The sequence below is a fragment of the Nothobranchius furzeri genome, chromosome 6 (genome assembly GCF_043380555.1).
Source record: "Nothobranchius furzeri strain GRZ-AD chromosome 6, NfurGRZ-RIMD1, whole genome shotgun sequence".
In the NCBI taxonomy this organism is placed as follows: Eukaryota; Metazoa; Chordata; class Actinopteri; order Cyprinodontiformes; family Nothobranchiidae; genus Nothobranchius; species Nothobranchius furzeri.
In genome coordinates, this window is record NC_091746.1 from 50,851,014 (window position 1) to 50,860,341 (window position 9,328).

Consider the following 9,328-nt stretch of genomic DNA (forward strand, 5'->3'; position numbering starts at 1 on the left):
TGGTTCAGATCAACAATACACATCTTCACAATAGGGGATTTCGTGCGCCATTACACCACATTCATTTCTTAACATTTAGATTTTCACAAAAGGGACTACTGACAATACACCTGCTAATCTGATTTGTGCTGGGGGGGGGGGGGGGTCAATGAACTATACACCTGTCAATTTGATTTATGCTAAGGTGGGGGGCAAGGTCATGAGGTCAAAGAACAATAGACCTGTCAAAAAGTTTGACGAAAGGTGGGTCCTTATATCTCTCTGGCATGTTGCCCTTGAGGCTAAAAACAACAATAACAACAACAACTTGAACTCAATAATTACATAGATATAAAATATATGTGTCAGTTAATAAAATGTAATAATGAACATCCATCCATTTTCATCCGCCTTCCTCAGCTTATCTGTGGTCAGATCGTGGGGGCAGCAGCCTAAGCAGAGAGGCCTAGACTTCCCTCTCCCCAACCGCCTAGGCAAGCTCCTTTGGGGGAATCCTATAGATGCCCAGCCGAGAGACATAGTCCCTCCAGCGTGTCCTGGGTCTCCCTTTAGATCTCCTCTCGGGTAGATAGCCTGTAACACCTCACTGGGGAGGTGTCCAGGAGGAACCCCAACCTGGTGTTCAAGCCTCAACTGGCTCCTTACGATTGCAAAACAATAATAAAAAGATTGAGAGAATATTTTGATCTTCTCTTAGCGTATTCTAATGTATCCATCAGTGTGAAACAAATAAAATCTTTTAAAAACCTGAAGAAAATGATAAACTTATTTTACTTTATTTTATTTTTCATAAGGATTATCCACCTGATCCTATAAATGAAGACAGGCGTAGTTACAGGGGTCAGCCAGTAGGAGTCATTACAGGACAAAGAAATCTGACCACCATCTCCACACTGATCAATAGGAACAAGAGCTTTAAACACAGGAAAACTGAAACCTTTATTAGTTTCATTATTTTTCTTTCTGCACATATTTTTCCTATCTTGTTTTTCTTTTTAATGGGATTGATAATTTTCTGTGTAAGCTCAGCTTGACACTGAAGACTTTTGAATGACTACTACTAGACACATACAAGATTCACCAAATGATGCCATGTTGTCACTTTCCTGTTAGAACATATTTGAGCCTTTTGGAACTGAACACAAAATAAACCAAAGGGTGGTTGTTTCGTTCAAACACAACCAAATGAGAGTAGGTCTTGCATCCTCATGTTCATTAGAAGTGTCTCAAATAAAGAATAATTACAAACATTAGCACTGTAATTAAATGGTCTTGAGCAGTTTAAAAGGATGTTACAATCTAATTTGGGCTCCGTAAATAATGATTTGTAGCTTACTACACTTGTTGCATCTAACGTGTAGATTTGTGAATAAATATATATATATATATATATATATATATATATATATATATATATATATATATACATATGTATGTTTATATATATTTATATAAATAAATGAACACACACACACACACACACACACACACACACACACACATATATATATATATATATATATATATATATATATATATATATATATATATATATATATATATATATATATATATATACATATACATATATATGTTATGGCATGCCGTTCAGGAAATTATTGTATATTTATACCAGAATACTTCCAAATATATGGTTCGAAGTCTGAATATATAGACTGAAAGTCTGAATATTTTGATTGAAGTCTGAATATATGGACTGAAAGTCTGAATATTTTGATTGAAGTCTGAATATATGGACTGAAAGTCTGAATATTTTGATTGAAGTCTGAATATATGGAACAAACCTTTATCGATTAAAACTGAAACTGAAAAATTGAAGCGCCATCTTGTTTTTTCTTTTAGCTGTGCAAGCAGCGAGCTGCCTTCAGATTTTAACAATGAGTGAGTCTGCTAGGAATCTGGTGGCAGCAGTACTGAATGACAAAGACGCAATCAATACTTTGGCCAGTGCATGCACGACGAGCCAGAGTAACACAGGTAGAAGACAACACCGTACTACAGAAGAGGAGATATTTTTGCTTTTCCAATGTGGGAGAAGGGGTGCAGCAGTCGCCACAGGCTCTCAAGAACCTCCTTCAATAAGCACAGGTCCCATGTATAATCTTCGCCCTTTTAGTCGAAAAGGCCCAAGACCTAAGAGGTAAGCAATGCACCGCAAATATCTGTGCTTTGTCCACCTGTTATCATCCTACTGTTAAGGTACAAATGAGAGCGACTAACTCTCTCAAATAATGCTTCACCTGTGTTACTAAAAATTATAGTAACATCACTGTGCGCACGAGTGTACACACACACACGCACACATGCACACACACACACACACACACACACACACACTTGTCTTTATATGTTTGTGTGGACCTCCATTGACTTCCATTAATTTTAGTGACTCTACTATGCCTAACCCATACCTGGGCGTTAACCATTGGGGTTCTGTTCCTAACCCTAACCTAAACTAACTAACGGGCGCAGACACAGAGACTACCACACACTCTCTCTCTATCTCTTTCTTTTTCAACTCACTTTGTCTATTAAGAAGAATAACCCAGTTGTTGGCACTTAGAGGCTAGACAAGACAAGACAAAACAGCTTTATTTATAAAGTACATTTCCTACACAAAGGCAACTCAGTGAGCTTTACAGGCAGCTTTAGACATAAACTACCCTTGTGTCACCTGGTTATATAATTGAAAGAAACTTTGAAGGTATAAAGTGTAAATTGACAGATTTCACTTTTTGGGACCATCACAAATTTAAATAAGTGCAATGGTTGTGAGCAGAACACGCTGTTCATTTTTTTACAAGTTCATGACAAATACTTAAAGGTTTTCACTGGGAGCTGCAGAGCAGACAAGGGTGAAGAGAGTGCTTCAGGGTGATCAGCTGCAGATGCACAGAAAGCCTGCAGCAACCATTAGAGGAAAGAATCCCCTGTATGTCAAAATCACAAAGCCCTGATTCTGTGGTCACACGAGGCTTCATGTGAGCAACTGTGGGAGCTGCTACACAGCAGATGTCATCTACCATCTAATCTTGCTTTCATCCACCAATGTCAGTTATGCCTTTTGCAATCTTAAAATGTAATTCTGATGTACACACATGTCAACAAATAAACTAATAAATAACTAAAAGCACAACTGAAAACCAGTTTTCTTGTCCTCGTTTTGGTAAAACGTAACAAAGTTTCAACCAGGTATTAAATGTTAAGTGTTCTCTTAACTGTTGACCTTTTTTTGAGAATTTTCTGTTTTGCATTATTTTAATAATGTTCACCAACTGTTTCCTCTTGATTTTAGAACCTTTTAATAACAATTAAACCCATTTTTAAATCCGCTGTCATGTTTCTTATGTTACCCCCTCCTTCACATTTTAAAACCTGTTGAGGATGTAACCGTAACAGTATGGATCTTAAAAATAGAAATCTAGTATTTATTAAAAATATTTATGTGGTAACATAACATTTTCTTTTACGCTGATTAAAGAACCATTAGTACCTTACATCATTTTATATATTATATAATGTTATTAAAAAGGTAATTTTTACAAATAAATTACTATAAATAAAATACATAAATATATTGTTTAAACAATTGCCCTTGTGTGCCTGGCTAATTGAGAACAATTACCCTATGAGAGAAAACAACTTTTGGGGCTGCTGCGTCATGTCCTTGCACGTTGCAGCAGCAGCTTACAGTGGTGCTTTGTCGTAATGTAGTCCCAAGTCTAAATCAGCTCCTTTATTTCCTTCGTATTACTTATTTTCATTTGTAGTTGATTTTTGAGGTCACTAAGAAAATTTATTCAGTCTTTAAGTAATTAGCATGACTTTTCATAGCTGTTTTACAAAACATGATGTTGATCCAGGGCGCAAGGCAAAGCGGATCAGAAAATACCTTTTATAGTCCCGTTCACTTACGATATTTTTTTTCATTCAGAACACCTACGAGCCAACGGGGAAGGGAGGAGATGAGGCTCCCTGCTGTCTCCAGACCTGAGAAAAACAGCCGGTAAAGTTTAGTTTTCATATGTCTGAGTAAAAGACCCTGACAGTAAGCATTAATGACAATCAATTGTTTACCATCAAGGTCATCTCTTTGTCAGTTATAGATTTGAGACATTGGTTTTTGGTTTTGGAACATAAAATCGCTTGATAGTTAAAAATGGAGTTGAAAAAGCTATTGTCAGGACTACAAATCTGTCCAATGTTTCCTCTCAGTTCAAGCTGTTTTGTCCTTGTGCAAACTCCAAGTCACTTAGTCAGTAAACATAATTGCAGGTCCTAATTTCCTGCCAGAAGAAATTATGGTATTGTTTTCAGGAGGAGGACAGTTTTTCCCATCTTGTCACGTTACTGTAAATGTAATAAAACGTCCCACTAGATATTTATTCATGAATCCACAACTTCTCATTTTAAATGAGTCACTGGGTGGCCCTCTCTGCCTTGAAACATCGCAGACTTCAGCAGATTTTACTGAACAGGTCCTCGTCTGGAGAAACAGTTCTTGGCTAGTTTGTTCTTTAGCAAATAAAACAATGTCTAGAAAGATATTTGAGGCATTCAACATGCTGGAATAATTTATTCAATAACTTTTTAAAATAAACAACAATTGAAATCATTCTAAAAAAATATATAAAACCAAACACTTAATCTTGATGTGGGTTTTTAATGGGGATGCACCGATGGATCGGCATTTGATCGTAATCGGCCGATAGTGCCCCTATCAGTTTTGATCGGAGTTTTCAAAATAGATCAAAGCAGACCGATCAGGTAGGGTTGTCACGGTAACCAGTGTAGCGGTAAACCCCGGTAAAAAAAAAGTTGACAATAATAATTACCGTCTTGTTTTAAAAAAAAACTATATTATCTCGGTGGATTACCGTGGCTGCGGTGTAGGCACGGTGACCCTTACCAGCCACCGTATCATCTGCTGAAGTTGCAGGACCGGCGGCACATTCACGCTTTGCTGTTTACAACCAAAACTTTCTTGAAGCTAAAGCTGAAATAATGGCCAAAGGAGGAGACGGCAGCGCTCAGGAGGCCATTTTTTTATCCCTCAAAGAAGACAAAGTCGGAATTACGGGCTTATTTTAGATATTTGAAAAATGCCGAGGGAGTTTATAGAAGACGTCTATCCTGTTTGCAGCACGTGCAGAAAAAGAGTCTGCGAAAGGCAGCAACGCTTCAAATCTCATGACACATCTGCGTGACCATCACCCACAACTCTACAGTCAACGCAAGGCAAGCTAACGTTAGCGTTTTAGCTAAAATGTGTGATCCGAGGATTTGGGTTGAGGGAGAATGCAACGAGTCGCTATATAAAGCAGCCGCAGCGCCCGCTACCTGCATATAAACCGTGTCGCGGACACCCCCATGTTGAAATGACGCTATGCATTACGGGGCTCCCAGGGGCAGATAAGAGTTGGTCTCTCTCCGAGAATAATTATGAATTTAACAATGATTACTGCCTGATGACATTTTCCCACATCTGCAAAGCTCACTGGAAGGACACAAACCGAGGACAATATTTTCCTGAAATAGGGTTTATTACTCAAGTAAGGGTAAAAAAGCATCTGATTAGAAGGCTACTTGAGTACTGAGTATCATCTGAACTAATATTTTTAAAATGATGACATCAAACAGACAAAAAATAAGAAGTTATGGGCAAATATTGGTATTTTAAAGACTAAAGGGAAAAATGTAAACAAATCAACAACATAATTACAAAATAACACATTTTAGGCAAAATTTAGACACAAACTGAGGACAATATTTCCTGACATACAGGGTTTATTTAATTGTGTGAAAATGTAGAACTTTTAAAAAAAATACTGCGATAATACCGAAAACCGTGGTAATTTTGGTCACAATAACCGTGAGGTTAAATTTTCACACCGTGACAACCCTAATACAGACCATTTTAGATTAGGTTACATTTCCTTTATTCCCAGATTATGTAGTTTGTTCCACTCATTATAATGTTGTAGAAAATTTCTGGCCAATCCACGTGATCGGTAATGGTGATCGGTATCAGTGATCAGCATTCTTTGATATCGGTATCGGTGATCGGCAACAAAAAACCTGATCGGTGCATCCCTAGTTTTTAATAGCATTTTTGTTCCAATAACAAAAGTATCAAACCGTGAAATTAGACATCAAGTATCCCATTAATTCAGCAGTGACCATTCTTTAAGCCTGGTTTTCACAGATTGTCTGGCAATTTTCAAAACACAAGACCCCACATGTGGCGATAAAAACACTCAATTCTTCTTGAAAATAAGAGCAAGACAATCCAATATGTTTGAAATCCCTGATTTATGATCTAAATGGTCCTGACGTCCTTCTGAGTGGACCAGAGTGTTCTTCACACACCACACATAGCAGAATGATCTGATAGGATTATCTTTTGAGTCATCTTGGTAATTGGACGCATCCCTAAAATTGTTGGAAGCAATGGGGCTTGTCCAAAATTGGCACCATTCTCTCACTGTGAACAGGGCTTTTAAGTCATATAAAAAACTATTTCCATGCACGTTAAGCACAATAGAATAAATCAGCATACAAGATGCTCTATGAGCCAACTACAGCACAACTTACTCACCTGACTTCCTGCAAGGTACCAGGATGTAATCTGTTTACTGACCGGGCCCTTCTAGGATGTGTTACAGTGCATTGGATAGTCCAAAGGAGTTTTATTGGATGGAGTTGCTGAAAAAACTCCCACTCATTTGTTTTGGTATTTTTTTAACCATTGTTTATGCTTTTGTTTGGTCTGTACCACAGTTCAGATGGGCTTTCACGGTAAAATTTCAGTTAAATGGTGTCCAAATAGCTTTTTTGTAAAATTAAATTGAATGTAAAAGCAACATGTCTACCAATTTTTTATTTTTTATTTAATTCTTTTTTTTTGTCATGAGCAAAGCAAAGGTGAAATGTGATTATCTATGCATCAAAAACGGCACAGAGGACATGTAACATGATAATTCCAGACAGTTTTTCATGTTTAAAGGTGTGGCTCTCTTGTTTAATCCGATGTTTCCCAACCTGGTCCTCAGGGCACTCTGACCTGCATGTTTTCCACGTCTCTGCTTCAGCACACCTGATTTGCATTGCTTCCTCAGGAGGACATCAAGTGCTGCAGATACCTGTTAATTACTTGTTCATTTAAGTCAGGTGCGTGGCAGCAGGAAAACACTGGTGTTTAAAAGGGCAACAATTAAAACATACAGGACAGTGTGCCCTGAGGACCGGGGTTGGAAAACACTGGTTTAATCAATACATTTGCATTAGGCTCTAGTAGGTGACTTGTAAGTTGTACTCTGGGTACAAAACGCTCTGGTATGCCTTTTTCAGGATCTAGAAGATTGCCAAATCAGATGAGAGCTTCAGATGGCAGGATTTGGAGTTTGACTTCCTGATACTTGGGCATCTCACCTCTGAATGGCTAACGAAAATGCAACTCTACTGACTCTGTTTACTTTTCAACTTGGATGTTTTATCTTCACAAATAACACCAGCCTGGAGGAGCTTCTGCTGTATTGTGGAGTTGGAAATGCTAACGTTTACTTCTACTAGCTAAGATGTTCTCTGCTGTTTCATGGATGCTAAAACATAAGCAGCCTTTCCTGTCATGAGTCAAGATGGCTGAGTCCATGAAAGTTAAATGACAATGTGACGTAGATCTGTGAGAATTTTCAAATCCTAGAGTTTCACAGTCTATTTTCTATCAGAAGCTAAGGGGATAGGTATATGAGACTTTTTTCATGTTCAACCTGCATGAGAAACTCAGAGTGACTGGTTATAATCAGAAATAATCATTTAAAAGTTGTTTTTCAGTGAACCACACCTTTAACTACCAAAAAACATCTGCTCCTAATAACAAGAAGGAAAACCGTTGGTGAGCTTCCCTTGTCTTTCTGTGCACCATCCCTGTGGTGTAGTCTCCCTCCTTAACTCTCAAGAAATCAGATTGGCAGGGACGGCGTTAGGCCTGGCTACTTGGGCTGAAGCCCCGAATCTTTAATGAAAAGCACCGGATCTCAAACGTGGAAGTAACATGCAGTACCAAAGTCCAACAGAGAGGGAGCAGCTAGCAGTAGTTTGTATACAGCCTGCCTGAGCCTCCACCACTGAAGAAGAAGCCCTTCAGCAGCTGGTTTCTTCTACACTGCCTTGTTTCTTCTACACTCTGCCTGAAACGCATGAGTGAAGATGGACATAAGGACGTTTTTTAGATCAAAAGTACCGCGACAGAACCCCAGCTTTGATGAGACTGGTGTTGACTAAGGTTTGAGTCTTATTTGAAAATATTTGTTGTGCTGCTGGTTTGCCTAAAGTTAGCTTACTATCAGGTAATGGTTGATGGAGAAAGAAAGGGAATATTTACTATCATCTCACATACTAACAGGAACAATATTCTGCCCTGAATATGCTTAATATGTAGCTTCAGATTAAAAATTATGTGGTACAAGACAAATATATATGATGTTGACTAGTGCATGTCACGTGTGTGTGTGTGTGTGTGTGTGCGTGCGCGCGTGTGTGTGTTAAGCCCCGGATCTTCTTTAGTCCTTAATCCGTCCCTGCAGATTGGCAAGCTTGATGTATGTTTTTAAAGCACAGTTAACGACGTTCATGTCCACACTATCTTTTATGTTCTAGCTTTTATCTGAACAGTTTTAAATACCTTGTGTTGTATTTTTATCAAGTAGCAGTCAGGTCTTACTGCTGTTTACTGTTGTCGTTGTTTTAAATACTGGGCTTACCTTTTATCACTATCTGTTCTGCTTTTAATTGTTCAGAGCTGTGACTGAAAGCACTTTGTGAATAAAATAAGTTACAGCAGTAGCTCAGGAGGTAGAGCGGGTTGTCCCGTAATCGGAAGGTTGCATGGATGGTTCAGTCCTGGCTTTGACAAGATAATGCTGCTGTTGTGTCCTTGGGCAAGACACAACCTACCTTGCCTGCTGTTGGTTGGTGGAGGGACCGGTGTCGCCTGTGTACAGCAGGCCTCACTTCTTTCATTGCGCACCAGGGTAGCTGTGGCTACATCATAGCTCATCCCCACCAGTGTGTGAATGAGTAAATGACTGACTGTGTTGTGAAGCACCTTGAGGGATTGTAGAACCCTAAGAAGACCATCCATCCATCCAACCATCCATTTTCTGAACCCGCTTTGTCCACGCAGGGTCGCCGGGGGGCTGGTGCCTATGTCCAGCGGTCAACGGGCAATCAGGCGGGGTACACCCTGGACAGAGAGCCAGTCCATCGCAGGGCAACACAGAGAACCCTAAGAAGACATTATACAAAA

The 9,328-nt window shown here is 38.9% G+C and overlaps 1 long non-coding RNA gene across 1 annotated transcript in view; it reads left to right on the plus strand.

The window, feature by feature from the left end:
- LOC129164394 (uncharacterized) overlaps window positions 1-9,328 on the plus strand; it is a 35,349-nt gene extending 26,021 nt beyond the window's left edge. Inside the window, exons 4-5 of the long non-coding RNA XR_008563979.2 lie at window positions 3,956-4,027; window positions 7,372-9,328. This is a non-coding gene — a long non-coding RNA (uncharacterized lncRNA). The remainder of the gene's footprint in view (window positions 1-3,955; window positions 4,028-7,371) is intronic.